Genomic DNA, 17,651 nt, shown 5'->3' with positions numbered 1-17,651 from the left:
TAACAAATTTGGGTCTAGCTTATTTCACATTGTTGGTGGAATGCCGGCCAATCTCGCATATAATGCTACCTCCTGCTGTGTGTGTGTGTGTGTGTGTTTAACATGTGCACACAAAGAGTAACTAGCACATGCTCATCCCCTGGTCCAAGCTTGGGGCTGGCAGACCAGAACTGTTCAACACCTGTCTGGTAACCTGACAGCCAGGCTGTAGATGCAATAGGAACCAACAGATTACCATAGACCAATGAGAACTAGAGCTCCTGGCTCGGGCCTCCATGGTCCTGGCTCTTGACACCTCAGTTCTGAGCAGCTGCATCTGAGAAGCCTCTCTCTTAGATGTCATCTTTAATATTACCCACTGATGTGGCATCCAGGTGGGGTGGAGTCACTGAGAAAGGCTTTCTGAGCTGGGGAGGGGATCGGTCTGCTGGAGCACCTGCCCCGGGAGGGGAGGTAGGGGCTGATGAGGCTCCCAGACTGCCTGTTGTCCACTTCTAGCCCTTAGAAGAGGTCAACGTTGCCTTCCAAGGACTTGGCAGACAGGAGTCAGTGAATCTGGATAGGGGGAAGCTATCTTAGATTATCCAGGTGAAATACACACGTAACTGCAAATGTGAGAGGGAGCAGGGGGCATTCTGTGGAGGAGAAAGCAGGATGATCCCCAAAGTAAGACAACCTTTGAGGACTGAGGCAGTGGCCAGAGCCAAGGAAATGAGGGAGTGTAGCGCTGGGCAGGGAGGACTCTGCCCAGGCCTCAGGGGAGTCTGGCCCTGCAGACACCTGGATACTAACCAGCCCAGAGAGCTGGCTTTGGACTTTGGTCCTTCAGAACTGTGAGGGAAGAAATTTGCTACCTCACAGGTTACCAGGGGTGTGAAGGCTATGCTACCTGAGCTGACTTGAAGCCATGGCTGGAAACTCAGTGAAACTGGTTATGACAGGAAATGAAAAGCTTACCAGTCATATTTTGGTGAGATGTGTTTTAGCCAAGTCAGATTCTGCCTTCTTGTCTAAAAGCTTTATTTATTCCAAAGTCACACACATACTGCCACGTGTATATGTATATGTGTACACACACATGCACATATAGCCACACATGTACACAAATGCACACACGGACACATGTATACACAGGTGTGCACACAGAAACACACATATAACATGCACACAGGTACACAGATGTATACATGCAGACAAAGGTATAAAAATATAAGGCATATAGACACATACAAATATGCACAATAAATTACACACATGCAGTCACACATGCAAAGACAATGCATGCACACACGCAGATATGTGTGCATAATCATTAAAAGAATTTCTGCTCCTGGACTGTCCTCCCATAGACGTCAGCTTCTTCTTGTGTCAGATTATGCCATGAAAAGCCGTGCTGCCTAGACAGTTCTTCTGCTTGGACACTTGTACTAGGCCCCTTCCTGGTGGAGACCTTTCTCTGCACTGGAAACATTCAAAGAGCCCGAAGTCAAGAAGCTCCAGTAAAGATGAGGTCGCCTTGAAGTTGCCCTGCTGTGGAATATTACTTTAACTGTGTAAAGGTGTGTTACATTTGTTTAACATGTAAAGATGTGTGTTTAATTATGTAATGATGTGTTGAATTTGTTTCACCTGGTCTGCCTAAGGCACCTGATAGGTCTAATAAGAAACTGAACAGACAAGAGCTAGGCAAGAGAAAGGAAAGGTGGGACTGGCAGACAGAGAGAATAAATAGAAGGAAAAATCTAGGCTGAGGGAAAAACAAGAGAGAGGAAAGGAGAGAACAACAGAGAGAGAGAGAGAGAGAGAGAGAGAGAGAGAGAGAGAGAGAGAGAGAGGAGAGAGAGAGAAAGAGAGGAGAGAATGACCCGGCAAAAAGCCAGGCAGCCACTAGTCAGCCATACACAAGAAGCTGTAAAAGTAAGATATACAGAAGGAAGAAAGGTAAAAAGCCTTGAGGCAAAATGTAGATAAAGAGAAACACGTTAATCCAAGTTAAAAGAGTTAGTCAGAAATGAGCCCAAGCTAGGCCTAGCATTCATAACTAATAAGAAGTCTCCATGTCATGATTTGGGAGCTGGTTAGTGGCCTCCTCAAAAAAAAAAAAAAAAACCTGGCACATTGCCCAGCCTGGCCCTGCAAGGAAGGATATAGGGTGTTGTTCTCAACGCAGCAAGGTCGCTAAGAAGAATCTGCCTCCCCTCTGTGAGCAGGGCTCACGTCAACAGTCAACACGGCAGCCACAAAGGGATTCTGAGCGCTAAGGTCACAGCAACAAGGCAAGAAATGTTAGTTCTCTAGAGAGGGACATGACCTTGAGGCCTGGTGTGCCTCTCTTACTCATTCCTCAGGTGGGTGAGATGGCAGAGTGGTTTGGAATGAGAATGGCTCCCATTGGCTCAAAGATTTGCACGCTTGGCCCCCAGTTGGTAAACTTCTTGGAAGGATTAGGAGGTGTGGCCTTGTTGGAGGAGGTGCATCACTGGAGACGGGCAGTGAGGTCTCAAAAGTCCACAGCAGGCCCTGTTCTCTCTCTCTCTCTCTCTCTCTCTCTCTCTCTCTCTCTCTCTCTCTCTCTCTCTCCCTGCAGATTAGGATACAAAGTGCTCAGCTATTCCTGCAAGCAAGCCCCCAATTAAATGTTTTCTTTATAAGACTTGTCTTGGTCACGGTGTCTCTTCACAGCAATAGAACACTCACACACTAAGACAGATGGGGTCTGATGATTCCTCCAAATCATGTAGTTAGTGAGAAGCAGGGCCAGGAAAGCTTTTGGGTTTGCCAGCCTTAGCCACACACCCCTACATCTGTCCGAACATACACAAAGTACAAAGGTTCTCCAGGTTCTGAGGTATAGGGTCCTATGGACCTCCCTCTGGAGCCCGTGGGCACTGAGCTCTGCCCCTGCCCTTCCGTCATCCCCGCACCTAAGGAAGGGGGCCTAGCAACTGCTGCTGCTGCTGCTGCTGGTGGTGGTGGTGGTTCCAGGCTGCAGACTCGCCAGCCCAGATGCCTGGACCCAAGAACACGAGGAGCTGATACAGATTCACCTTCTCTCACTGACAGCCTGAGACAGTGGCGATGCTCTCAGAGCCAAGCAGATCTGGGGGGGATACTGTTACCCGCCCGCCTGGTGTCTCCCCAGCCAGCAGTGAGAATGAGGGGGAATCCAGCATTCGAATGTGCTGCTCAAGGAAAGGTGAGAACGCTGGCTGCACTTTTGGCAAGGCTGCTGCTTTTCCAAAACGCCGGGGTTTGGACTGCTTTTAGAGAGGGTTTTTAAAGCGATAGGTACCAAATGTTTGGAGATAAAAAGAGAAAAGGGAGAAAAGTAGTCTACTGAGCACATTTTCTTCTCATCTTTAACCTGAGAGTGTCTTTCTTTCCCCCAAACTAGACTGCATTTCAAAACTGAGCTAGAATTGGGCTTTCCCTCTCTTCCTGCTTTGTGTGTGTGAGCCTGTCCTCTGTAGCTCTCCTGCGGGTGGTAAGACACCCACAGACACAGCCTGGATGCCTTAACCACTCCCCTCTGGGCTAGACACGGAGGCCACCCTTCCTTTTGGTTACAAACAACACTGGAGAAAACATCTTCGAGATACATCTTGCTCTGTATTGGGGATTGTTTCTGTAAATCAACCCCTCTGAAAGGTACTATCGAGTCAGGATAAACATCTAACGCTCTCGAAACACTTTCACGAGGAAACATAGCTGCCCATTTTGAGCTAAAATGTCATGGGGTGGCTTTCTAAACCTTCAAATACCCGAGTTCCCAGAAATATTGACTCCGTCATTCATTTGGGGTTGAAGCGATAAATCCCAGTCCCTGTTTCCCTCCTGGTGGGGACGATCTAGGTAAAATACCCAAAGCGGACAAACGTAGGCTTCCGAGTTCTAAGGGCCCCAGTATTAATAACCCAGCCTGACTTTGGTCATCTGACCAGGGTGGAAACAGTTGCCTGGGAGGCTGAGTGACTTGCTAACCCCACCCGGGCCCAGAAGCTCAAGGACCTCAAACATCAGCCATTGCCTCATCTTCTCCCTTCCTTCAAACAGGAAGGTTGTGGGTGGGGCAGTCAGGGCCTTTGCCCAAGCTCCAGTCAGATGCCCTGGCGGCAGCAGTCTCCTGTGCCGTGTTGCTTCCTTATGAAAAGTTTCTTCCTTTCTTCTAGATCTTTCAGCCATGTTCTGAATGCGGTTTTGGCTGGATTCTGATGTACCAGCCTCTCAGGCCTTTCCCTCCTTGAGCGGAGACTTACATGCTTTGCACTGTCCCAAAGGGAGCGTCTATTAAGGATTGCCATGTGCCAGATTTTAAGCCCCTGGCGGTCCGTGATCTGATTCTCCTGGCTACCAGTGATCCCATCATCACCTTCACGTTACCAAGAAAGAGACCAAGATAAAGGAGGATACCATCTCTCGCTCACGACCTCACAGGCTGAGGAGGGGCTAGGACAGAGTCCCGAGTCTGTCTCTTTCTCACCTGACCACGGAGCAACAGCACAACACCCGGGGAAGGCTAGCCCTTAGGTAAGTATCATGGTGCATAGCATGAAGGCCCCAAGAAACTCCAGCATGCTCTAGGAGGCACGGAGTTTGTTCCCTGATGTGTCTGGTGCAGGCTGTCCAACGTATCTGCTGAAGACATGAAGGAGGAGTCCTACAAGGTCCCAATTTAGTCCTGGGGCCAAGAGGGGTGTGGTAGATGGAACGCAGAAGAGCGGGGTCAGGAAAGGAGGCAAGAGGAAGCTTGGGGCGATAGACAGGAAGCTGGCATTTTTTACCCCAGGACAGAGACAAAGCAGACAAGGATGAATCTGGAGGATCTGCGTGTCAGAAAGACAGCCCCTGCAGACATGTGAAGAGGTGGCAGTGGGGGAAGATGGCCCAGGAAAGGTCCTCCTGAAATAGCCCAGAGACAGCGTTGCGAGGACAGATGGCGGCAAGGCCTGAAGGAAGTGAATCCCGAGGCATCGTGGAACTCATCGGATGTGGGTGGTGGGAAGAGGTGGGAATGAGGATGTCACCCTTCGGCTTGGAAGAAGCCAGCTTGGTGGCAACAATCTGGGTAGGTGACGCTTGTGGAAGAACAGGTTTTCGCGTGAAGAAGGGAGGCTTCACAGGAGTAGGGTGTCAATGCCTCTGGGATTAGCCACAAAGGTGTGTGGGTGTGAGCCTCGGATGAGGTCTCGCCAGGAACACAGATTTTAGGGTTACAGGCAGAGAAGGTGTTTTCCGGCCAGAAGAGCATGAAGATGTAAGATAGGGAAGGGGGGCTTTGGTGCTCAGCAGAGGTCTAGAAGTCTCTACCTACTATGTTGCTGGGACACGTGGGTTAGTCTAGGACCAGGCTGCCTGATTGGGTGTTTTTCTGTAGCGGGTTTGGCAAGCCTGGCTAGAGTATTTCGGGACAGAGACGGCAGAAAGGGACTGTGAGAAAGTCCAGGACCTGGGCCACAGGTGGGGTTGTGGACACTGAGCGTGTAAAGGTGAGGACCGGGAGAAGGTGGGGTGGAAGCAGAGATTGGGGTCAACAGAGATTGAGTGCTGGCCAGAGGAGTGGAGCAAGATTTGGAGGCCATGATTTTGCTTGCCTGTGTCCCCAGGATTACAGCTACCATGGGCAGAACCGGGAGAAGATTCAGGACTCAGGCAGAGGGCAAAGGGGACCCCTACCTGGTCCCTGGAAGGGAAGGGAATAAGAGAGACAGTAGTGGCTTCCGAAGTCTTTGAAGTCACAGGATATAGTAGTCTGAGCTGTGAGAGCTTGAGGAGCTTCTAAATGGGAGAGGATTCTGGGAGAATAGAGGCTTCCAGCTGAGGAAGCACCAAGGTCCTGCTTGTCTGATTCAAGGTGTACAGCACGCGGTGCGATCCTGTTTGATCACCAGATATGAGTCGGGAGCTCCAGGCTGCTACTAATTTGCAGGCTGGTTATTTAATCTGGTTCTCACTTCCTGGAGCAGGAGGATGGAGTTCATATCTGCCTTGCGGAGTGTCTACGGTGGCCTGGATGAGGTAACTCAGACACAAACTTTAGTGCAGTGTCCACACCTAGAGCAAGCTATTGCTACAACCCAGGTATTGTTTTGGGGTGAATTGTGGTGACTCCCAAAGTGACTGTCTAGGTGGCATCTGAAGTCAAATGAAGTCTTAAAGGTGGGGTCCTAACCTGATAGGTTGAAAGAAAATGACGGAAGCCTTGTGAGGACAGAGTGAAGGCAGCCCTCACCAGAACCAGTCAGGCCAGCACCTTGACCGTAGACATTCACCCTCTAGAATGACAAGAAGAAATAATGCCTGTTGCTGAAGTCACCATCCATGGAACCTGAGCTGACAAAGACAAGTGCCCACGACGTGTCAGTGTGGCGGTGAGGGGTTGCAGAGAGCATGTGGCACGAGAGGCGCTCTAAAGGTGTGGGACATTGTGGAGGCTCGAGGGTGGAACAAAGAAGATGGACAATGTTTGGCAGGTGCCTGAAAAGGCTTACTGCCCGGGATGAGGCAGCAGCAGACCCAACCAGAGTGGAGAGCCATTTCAGACATGTTTTTGAGAGTTTTGGGGTTGCTAGTCAACTAGCCAGGGTGTAACCCCCAGAAACTCGAAGTCTGCTGAGGGTGGGGCGGGTGGCATGGGAGGAAGACAGCCTGGGGAGAAGATGCTGGAAGGCACAGTGAGGGCTTTTTGGCAGATCAGTTAAGAGAGCTGCTGGCTGAGGAAGCATAGAGGAAGAGGTAGAAAGTCTGAAGCTGGAAGCAGCTGACACGTATTCACCACGGAAAGCGGGTAGCTGTTGGCAGAAAAGGCATTTAGGAAGCGGGGTGGCGACAGACCCTGCCAAGAGAGGCTGTCGTGATTCACGCTTGGGAAGTGCTGCAGGCCGGAACAAGGGTTGGAGGAGGTGCAGACCTGGCATGAGCGCGTGGGACAGTAGGTCGCCTGGCAACTGGGGCGTGCTGACCCCCTCTGGTCTGGGGCTCCACTCAGAATGAAGTCCTGGGGTGGGAGAAAGGATCTTAGGAATCTGCCAGTAGAGTAAGCCTCTTCAGAGCAGTCAAATCTGTTTCCTGGTCTCTTTTCATTTACTACTGTGTTATTAATATAATCCCTGTCCCTAAGACTCCTGACATGAACTCAAGTGTCTGTTGTGGATACAGCACTTTCTCACTCAGTTCCTCCCAGAGTTGGTCCCACCCAGATCTCCGTGTAGCTGTCTGGTTTTCTGCCCCGCTCGGAGAGCTCCTCACAGCCAGGCTCTTCGTTCCCAAGCATGTCGTGGAGCACAGTTATGGACGATATGGTCCTTTAATCCGCTTGGGAAATGGCCTCGGTTCCTGTTGGTGGCTTCATTTGAAAAGTGACCCCAGCTGGTCTAGAAAGACACCTGAGCGCTATTCAGGCACGGCGGCCAGAGTTCGAGGCGCCCCCTGGTGGTAAGAACTGCAAGGCTCGGACCTTAACCTAGGGGGTTAGGAGCTGAGAGTCAAGTGTGAATTTCTGGGTCCCAGTCCTCTTTCAAAGCAGCACCTGACGCTTACAGGTGCTGGCTGCCCTCTGCAACCCACCTGAACCTGTGCTCGCCAAGGTCCTCCCTCCAGGCACTGGTCACCTGAACCACATAGGATACCTATGTGATAGGATAGCCACTCTTCACAGCCTCTCACCCTTCCCCACTTGACTGAGATACAATGTGACATATGGATGGGCTTCAGACTTTGGCCCCGTACTTCTGGATCTACCTGTACTGTTGCAATAGAGTTTTTGGAGGGTTTGACTTGTATTATTGCAATGGAGTTTTCGGAGGTACAGCAGGGATAGAGGATAAACTGAGAACCCATCATCCCAGCCTCAAGGCAAGCCAATACCAAGAAGCCAGCCACGTGTTCTAAGACCAGAAGGAATGAACTCTGCAAACCATTAGGACATCTGTGTCTGCTGAAGCCCGCGACTCGCAAAGACCACCCTGAGGATGCAGTCCTGGAGCAGAAATGGAAATAGGACTGGGAAGGGAGAGAGGCTAGAGCGTGGTGCTCTGACGAAGGCAACTTAGAGGGGATGCGATGGTTCCAAGGGACAGACAAAAGACTGGATGGAGAGAAAGCTGGGGTAAAGGAAGTGAATAGACAGACAAGAGAGAGGGGCTAGATGGGAATGGGGCCTTCCAGCTCACAATCAGGGTGCCAAGCTCCTCGTGAGTGTCCTTGGTCTTTGATTTGGAAGAGGTGAATGCGGTTCCATGCTGCGAGTGAAGCTCCGTGGACCTAGAAGGCATGGCTGCTGCATGCGTCAGCTGTGTGACCTACCCTGGTGCTCTGAAGATCACAACGGACAGAACAAAACAAGATCAAGTCAGGTCCAGGAGAAGAGAATGCCTGGCGCTCTGTACTACAGGAAAACCTTTTCAAAAGTAGGAATGCAGCCAGGCGATGGTGGCGCACGTCTTTAATCTCAGCACTCGGGAGGCAGGAGCAAGTGGATATAAATGAGTTCAAGGCTAGCCTGGTCTACAGGAGTTTCAGGAAAGTCAGGACTATTACACAGAGAAACCCTGTCTTGAGAAAAAAAGACAGAAAATTAGGAGTACAACATAAAATAACGGCAAAAAGTATAGTGTGGTAAAGACTAAGCCAGTAACACAGCTATCTGTTATCATTGCAAAACATTTGCACCGTTATGAAATGTCAGTTACACGACTGTAATTCTAGCACTTAAGGACCTCATGCTTGAGGCCAGCCTGGGCTACATAGCAGGATTTTATCTCAGATAAAAAGTCAAATAAATAAACAAATATGTCATCCTGTGTGTGACTATATTACTCTGTTTTTATCCAATCCGCTGTGCAGTGGGTTTGAGTGATGCACCAGCCTGGGCCATCAGACTCCCATGACATCACTAGCAATAAGAACTTTTCAGCTTCATGACTGTGTTAGGAGATCCCTGGCAGGGTGTTACTGGTGATATTGTCATGTGTATAGAGTCGTACACCACATAAGGGTATTTGAGCAGCTGGAGAATTGGGGAGAGTTCAGCATCAGCTGCTTGTGGAGGAGAACTCCTCACCTGAGCACATGTTGAGTGTGACTGAAGCTTCCCTGCTCTGGGACAGAGACATGAAAGGGTTTTTCATCCCTATGGGGCCAAGTCAATGCCAGGTCTAGAGGTTCTTACAGACAGGGCAGATGAATGCTTCGGGCCAATGTGGCAAGCTACATGTTGAATCCTCTGAGCTCTGGCCAGATGAGTGCCTCAGAGTCTTCCAGTCTATTAATAAGCACACACTGCCAGTGTCCTCCAGGACTGGAAGGGGTCCCAAGTGACTCAGCTTCTCTGCCAAGATGCCTCTGGACTTGGCAAGCCGGAGAGGTGGAGAAGTACTGGCTGGTAAACACCACACCTTTCAGGGGCTGTTTATTATTAGTAAACATTCCTCTTTTTATTGGGGACTCTGAACCCATTATCAAAGTGGTGGTCTGCCCTGGGTCGAGGTTGGAATAGGAAATGTACTCCGCAGGTTCACTTGGTCCCCTATTGGTGGCACTGTTTTTACAGGTTGTAGAAATCGGCATTGGAAAGGGGGGGGGGTCAATGGGTCACAGGTCAGCCTTTTTCTTGCCAAACTCTCTGCTTCTTCATTCACCAAGATGTAACAAACATTAAATACCGTCACCCTTGCCTTCCCCAACCATGACATATGTACCCTTTCTAACTAACTAAATAAATAAATCCTTCTAAATGAACCCCCATCCTTCAGGTGCTCCTGTCAGGCACTCTGTCACAATGGTGAGATGGACTTCTTTGACCCAGCCCTGGGCCAGCTTTGAAGTCCTACTCTTCGAGCAGGAGAACTCAGGCCAAGCTATTGCTACAATTGAGGACGATGCTGGCAAGGCCCTGACGCAATCCTAGGCTTTCAACATCTATGATCACATCAAGTACCTTGCCCGGGTTAGAGGTGATGTCACCAAGGACTATATGAATGGCATCTAGAGGTCACTTGAGAGCATCATCCATGACTTCAAAGGCGTTTATCAGGATGAAAAAGTCGCGGAACTCAGCAGGGCGGTGGACAAGGTTGCAGCAGGATGTGGACAGGGTTGGCTCTGAGGAGCTCCTGCAGGTGCTTCTGACTAGACAACCAAGGAAGGACCCTGCTCCACAGACAAAGAAGAGGAGACAGAAAAGAAGGAGCTATTAAAAAAAAGCGCCAGGCAGAGGCGGCACACACCTTTAATCCCAGCACTTGGGAGGCTGGCAGAGGCAGGCAGCTCTCAGGGAGTTTGAGGTCAGCCTGGTCTACAGAGCAAATTTCAGGGCAGCCAGAGCTACACAGAGAAACCCTGTCTCAAAAACAAAAATAAAAGAGCCATAAGGAATCCACAACAAAGGTTTAGCAGAATTCTCCAGAACCCAGTAGTGGTAAGTTTGATTCATGGACAGGAATGTCCATGGCGCCCTATCTGCCAGCGAGCAAATCTGCCACAAGGGCAGAAAATGCAGGCAAGCACCATGAACGTGTCTCTGGAAAGAGTGGCCCTGCTCACAGATCCTCTGGAGGGTGCAGACCTTGTCACTGAGGTGGCAGCCCTGGGCTGTCCCTGCCCTGAAGAACTGGCATGGGAACAGAATGTGGAGGTTGATAACAGCAATACTGATGATCCTAACCCTATAGCGTACTAAGTCAATGTGTTAATTGCTGACTGATTTTCTTGAAAAAAAATAAGCAAAAAACATAACTTCCATAATAAAGACAAAGGTGGTTTTTTGTTGTCATACAATGTTTGTTTTAAATGGTGTTATTACAAAATCAAGAAGTTTTTAAAATCCCCTTTAGACATACATTTTATAATGTTAATAATAAAAAGCAAAAGAGTGGGCTGGAGAGATGGCTCAGCGGTTAAGAGCATTGCCTGCTCTTCCAAAGGTCCTGAGTTCAATTCCCAGCAACCACATAGTGGTTCACAACCATCTGTAATGAGGTCTGGTGCCCTCTTCTGGCCTGCAGGGATATGTGTAGGCAGAATATTGTATACATAATAATAATAATAATAATAATAATAATAATAATAATAATAATAAAGCAAAAGAGTGCCTTGTTGGGTAGAAGACAGGAAGAGAGAAGACCTGATTTTAAAGTGGAGTCTCTTTGACTGTGGTGGCTCAAGCCTGGAATCCCAGCATTCAGGAAGCTGAGGCTGGAGGATAGCCAGAGTGTAAGGCCAGCCTGGGCTATTCAATGCAACTTTGTTTCCCCAAACCAACCAACCAACCAACCAAACAAACAAACAAATAAAAGAGTGTCCCTACCCCCATTCCTAAGACTGTCACATCCACCGTACATATTTTTTAAACAATAGTTGGAGACGGTGTCATGCATCTGTAATCTCAGCTTTGGGAGACTGATACAGGAAGACCGCGATGAATTCAAGGGCATGTAGTGAGTTCTAGGCCATTCTGAGCTATATATAAGACCCTGTCTCAATAAACAAACAAAACACGATGACGGGGGCTTCACCCTCCCCGCTACATTAATATAAAAAATGTCATTCAGTTCCTGCTGAAGGACATCAAAGTCCTCCAGACCTGAGCTATGCCTGCCTCCCTTCCAAAATCCTAGGGAAACCCCGATAATAAAAGTTCAGCTGCACATGTGCTCTACTTAAACACACACACACTGCTGGACTGTGGTGGTGCACGCCTTTAATCCCAGCACTCGGGAGGCAAAGGCAGGTGGATCTCTGGGAGTTCGAGACCAGCCTGGTCTACAGAGCAAGTTTCACGACTGCCAAGGCTACATTGAGAAACCCTGTCTCGAGAAATCAAACCAAAACACAAGAAACCATCATGTGCTAGATCATCACATACTAGAACTTTCCTCTGGGCCCTCGAAACCATCAGGACCCTTTCAAAAGCTTGGACTCTTGCTTTGAATATCTGAGGAATCACACACATTCGTTTCTTCCTATTCCCCTTCGAGAGACACAGAAGACTGCTCCACCGTCTGGCTTCCCAGTCAGGTCCTACTGAGAAGGGTCTTATAGAAACCCTGGAAGGGGGGCTGACCAGATGTAGGGCAGACAGGAAGCTTCTAAGCCTCCTGCGGGATCATGGGAGACCTCAAGGGAGTGGCTCCCGAAAGATTAGTGGATGTTCCAGGGAAAGTGAGGTGGGAGATGGCAACTGCCCACTCAAACACACTCCTTGGGCTTCACACGAGTCAGCTTTCGTGGTCTCCTGCTAGAAGAGTGTGGGGGCTGTTCCAGTCAATCGTGAGAAGGGAAAGGAAGAAGCCAGCAGTGGAACCAGGAAATACAGAGGTGATAAGCACCCATCACCAGAGCCTACTGGTCTTAAAGACCTCTGAGCCCCATCCAGCAAGGTGATTCAAAAGAATGGGCCAAAGTCCAAGCCATGGGGGACAGGGTTGTTGTAAGTGGCTTCCAATGGCCAGCATATGCATACGACAAGAGAGGTTGTACCTATGATCTAGTGGAAGAAACCACTGATGATATCTAAGTGCGCCAAAGTGTGGTAGCAGAGATACCAGCTATGCCACTGGGATCTGAAACAAGAAGCTCATATTGGTGAAGCTCTCCAGATTACAGCCTCTGGAGGTTCATTTCCACTGTCAGCTTGGTTGATTTGGAATCACCTGGGAAACAGCCCTGAGCGTGTCTGTGAGAGGGTTTCCAAAGAGGCCAAGATGAGAATGGAAGACTGACTCCAAATATGTGACACCATCCTGTAGACTGGGGTCCTGATCCAAATAGAAAGGAAAAACAGAGGAAGCCAGGGGAGTGTTTCTCTCAGCTTCCTGACTGCAAATGCGACTTGACCAGCCATCGCTTGCTCCTGCTGCCATGCGACGTGACCAGCCTTCACCTCCTGCTGCCATGCGACGTGACCAGCCATCGCTTGCTCCTGCTGCCATACAACATGACTGGCCATCTCCTGCTCCTGCTGCCATGCCTTCTGTAGCACCTACCTCTTTACTGTGACAAATACCTGGCAAAAGCAACTTAAAGACAGACAGAAGGACGGGTTTACTCCAGCTCATGTGTGAGGGGATACAGGCCATCATGGCAAGGGAGGTGGGGCAGAAAGTGCAGCTCTAGTTGTGTCGCAGGAAACAGAGATGACTGCCAGGCTCCACTTGTTTTCTCCTTTACATTCTGCCCTGGACCACAGACCATGGAACAGTGCTGCCGACACACAGAGTCTTTCTTCCTGTGGTAGTTTAGATGAGGATAGTGCCCATAGACTCCTGTGTTTGAGAGCTTGGACTCGAATTAGTGGAGCTGTTTGGGAAGGATTAAGAGGTGTGGCCTTGCTGAAGGAAATGTGTCACTGGGGGTAAGTTTAGAGATTTCAAAAGTGTCCATCAGGCCCAGTCTGTCTGCGTGCTGCTGCCATGCTCCTCGGCATAACCATCATGGACTAACCGTATGAAGATGTAAGCAAGCTCTCAATTAAATGCTTCCTTTTACAAGGTGCCTTGGTTGTGAGGTTTCAGCACCACAGAAGAACAACAACTAAGACCCGCTTCAGTTCGCTCTCCCTGGACTCTCCCCATCACAGACAGCCCCAGAGTTTGTTCCCTAAATGTCGACACCATCATGTCAAGTTGGCAATGGACATTAACCATCGTACCTTCCCTATCAAGATGGACATGTACCCTCAAACCTTGAGACAAAACACACAGGGTGACAGCCCAGAGGTGTCGCAAGCTACTCCAGCTAGGCTTGTGTAAGGACACTTCATGATGGTCACGCTGGCCCCACAACGTCTTTCTTAGACTGTATTGCCTATATGTACTATCTATGGATCTAACTGGTTTTTTGAAGTGCTGGCAATTGAACTTTGGGACACATACATATCTCATATATCAGGGGTTCTCAATCTGTGGGTTGTGACCCTTTCACAGGCGTCTCATATCAGGTATCCTGGATATCAGATATTTACATTACAATTCACAGCGGTAGCAAAATTAGTTATGAAGTAGCAATGAAGTCATTTTATGGCTGGGGGCCACCACAACATGAAGAAATGTATTAGAGGATTGCAGCAGCATTGGGAAGGTTGAGATCCACTGTATTAGAGGGATAGGTGATTGAAGGATAGACAGGCAGACAGACAGATATTGGTTTTCCAATAACTCAAGACACAAGCAAGTCCAAGTCTTTTAGGCAAGAGTGGAAGCCGCAGTTAGAACGAGAAGGGAACCTGCCAGCAAGTGCCCTCTTTAGAGGGGGATCAGTCTTTCTCTCTTAAAGCCTTCAAGGCTTTGGGTGAGGCCAGCCCACCACAGGGAGGATGATCTACTTTACTTAATGCCTACTGATTTCAATGCTAATCTCTTCTTTAAAAGTGCCTTTATAGACTGGGTGGTGATGGTACATGCCTTTAATCCCAGCACCTGGGAGGCAGAGGCAAGCACAGCTCTGTGAGTTCAAGGCCAGCCTGGTCTACAAGAGCTAGTTCCAAGACAGCTACAGCTAGGAGTATTACACAGAGAAATCCTTTCTCAAAAAACAAAACAAAAAAGTGCCTTCACAGGGATACCCAAAGTAATATTTGACTAAATCTCTGGGTGCCTCTGCTAGTCAATCTGACTGATAAAATTATCATTATGACCTTCTTTGCATCTAGTAATGTAGTCAGTGTTCATGCTTCCTGACCAGTGGTGGTTCCAGGTAGTAGGTGACAGGCACTTGTCTTCCAGGCTGGAGTAGCAAGGAAGCCCAGAACAGTAAAGGGGTTTGATGGGCACAGGAGAGGAAAGGAGATGTGGTCATGAGTGGTGTGGCCTCTACAGGCTCAGTTCTTGCTCTCTGCCAAGTCCCATTCATACAAGTGGGACTTGATGATTCTTCTGCTGTTTCTCCATCTATCAGTTATCTTATCTATCTATCTATCTATCTATCTATCTATCTATCTATCTATCTATCTATCATCTATCATCTGTGTAATCTGTCTATCTATCTATCTATCTATCTATCTATCTATCTATCTATCTAGATTCATATTCAAATGAGAATGTAGCTCAATGACAGAGTGCTTGCCTAGTTCAATTCTCATAACAGAATAAAACAATGAAATCCATCTATATTACGCATTGATGCAGTAATGCATTGATTAACAGCAGTAGGCCCTTTTCAGCCCCCAGAGTCCATTCTATCCCAGGTGAAGGACCCCCGGGCAGGTAGGTTGATAGTGTCTCCATTGTACCTCTCTTCTAGCTTTTTCCAACCAAGAGACGCAGCCCGCTCTTCTACTCTGCCCTTCAGACACAGGATTTGTGAGGCCTGGCACAGCACTGGGAGCTGGCTCTTCCAACACAGCTCTCTCTGTTCCTTCAAGAGCTCTAGAGATGGCCCAGTGCCTAGGTAGAGGCCTGCCAGACCACCCTGTTGCTGTCACTAACTTGACTTCCCAGCAAATTTCCAAGCCTCCTCCAGCGCCCAGATACTGGACTTAGCTGGCAGGGGTACCCTAGCTGGACTTGTGACCTTGTGAGTCTTAATCTTACTTCTCACCCTCAGATATTATCCAAACCTCTGCCCCATATGAGAGGTTAACAGATTGTCCAAAAGAACATAGAGCTTCACACCAATAAAATCGTATGTGGTTTCCAGAAATAGCCTGGGGGACAGGTCATTGCTGTGTGACCCTAAGTGGAGCAGAGGTGGCGTGTTGTGGAATATTATTTTAAGATGTGTTACATTTGTTCATGCTGTGGAGCATTTGTTTAATGGTGCAAAGTTGTGCTGTGTTCTTTATGTTGCATTTGTTTAACTCTGTGAAGCTGTGGTTCTTGTCTAAAACACCTGTTTGGTCTAATAAAGAGCTGCACAGCCAATACCAAGGAAGGAGAAAGGATAGGTGGGGTTGGCAGGCAGAGAGAATAAAGAGGAGGAGAAATCTGGGGAGGAGGGATCAAGCAATGAGAAAGAGATAAAAGGAGGACACAAGGGGCCGCCATCCGGCTACACAGCCAGCCGCAGAGTAAGAAGTGAAAAAGGTTTACAGAGATAGAGAAAGGGAAAAGCCCAGAGGCAAAAGGTAGATGGGATAATTTAAAGTAAGAAAAGCTGGCTAGGAACAAGCTAAGCTAAGGTTGGGCATTCATAAGAAATAACAAGCCTCCGTGTATTTATCGGGGAGCTGGGTGGTGGGTCCCCAAAGAGCAAAGAGTAAGAACAAACAGCTACAGTGGGTGTCAGATGCCTTTAACCTCTGTGTCCCTGCCAATCTGAGCCAGACAGCCACTCCTCCCCTCTGGAGGCTCCCAACTAGGCATCTGGCAGCTTTCTTCTCCAATAGAAGCTGGGAATTTGGATGCACAAAGCCCACAAGTGCCTCCAATCAGCATCTCTCCTGCCTCCCATCCCTGCTTCATTGCCACACACCCTGGGTTGATGCGAAATCATGCTGGGTGTGCAGTGAACACTTCTGGCAAGTGGGGCCGCTCTTCCACACGGGAGACTGAAAAAGATCACCCTATAGTAGTAGGCAGTTATAACCTGAGATGTCAAGAGAACACGGCCCAATGATATGTGTCCTCCATTCATGTTATAAAATTCAGAACAGTACATTCAACATAACAAGAAAACAAAATCCCCGCGCCTGGGAAGCAGGCAGGAGGGTAAGAATTCAGCATCACCTTGGAACACAACAAGCCTCCATCTTGTAAAAAGATAAACAATTTATCATTTTCTTTCATAGTTTGGGTAAATCGGGCAAGGGCACATTGTGGTCATGAACAAAGCAAAGGTACAATGTCAGCAGGAGGCGTTGGAAGCCATATTCCAGGGCGGCCTGTGTGAACAAACCAGCCATGTTCTCTAACGAGCAGGAAGGCATGGTGCTAGGAAATTCAGAAGCTATGTGGTTCCGAGTTCTGCAGAGCTGTGGCACTGCGAATAAAACAGCTTCTTAGTGCTCAGTGGAAGGGCAGAATCCGTCAGGACAGTGTCTCAGACAATGTCTTATCATTATAAGACACCAGGACTGGTTCTTGGCCCCGTCTGGGGCAGTGAAACAGAGAAGCATGAAGTGCATACTAGACTCTGAATGTTTGTAATTCCTTTCCTCTCTAGCCATTATTCCTAGTATCCTTTGGCTCCTCACTTCATCCAGGGGGTTCTGTGGACTTTGTGGCATATTTAATTGAATTATTGATATAGACAAAAGCCTACCAAAAAAAAAAAAAGCCTCTACCCAGGCTCTACCCACCGCTGGGGCAACGTTGATCCTATGTTGGTATTTTCTCAAAGCAGAGAGGACAAGGAAACTGCTCATGCCTCAGGCATGTGTGTAGGGAAGGAAGTGAAGAAGGATGGGCCTTGATAATCAGGGAACATGAAGGCGCCGTGTGTGTTACATATGTAGTAGGTAATCTTTTTATGTTTTTTGAGACAGAGTTTCTCTGTGTAGCCCTGGCTGTCTTGGAACTTGTTTTGTAGACCAGGCTGGCCTCGAATTCACAGAGATCTGCCTGCCTCTGCCTCGCGAGTGCTGGGAGTAAAGGGATACGCCACCACCCCAGGCTTGTAGTAGTCAATCTTATTGAGTTCAAAGGTAACCGGATGTGGCATTGCATACTTTAATTCCACTTTAATCCCAAGAGACAGAAACAGGGGCAACTCTGTGAGTT

The sequence above is a fragment of the Chionomys nivalis genome, chromosome 2, assembly GCF_950005125.1.
Source record: "Chionomys nivalis chromosome 2, mChiNiv1.1, whole genome shotgun sequence".
Lineage (NCBI taxonomy): Eukaryota > Metazoa > Chordata > Mammalia > Rodentia > Cricetidae > Chionomys > Chionomys nivalis.
The sequence above is the reverse complement of the archived record's forward strand: the minus strand, read 5'-3'. Positions refer to the sequence as shown.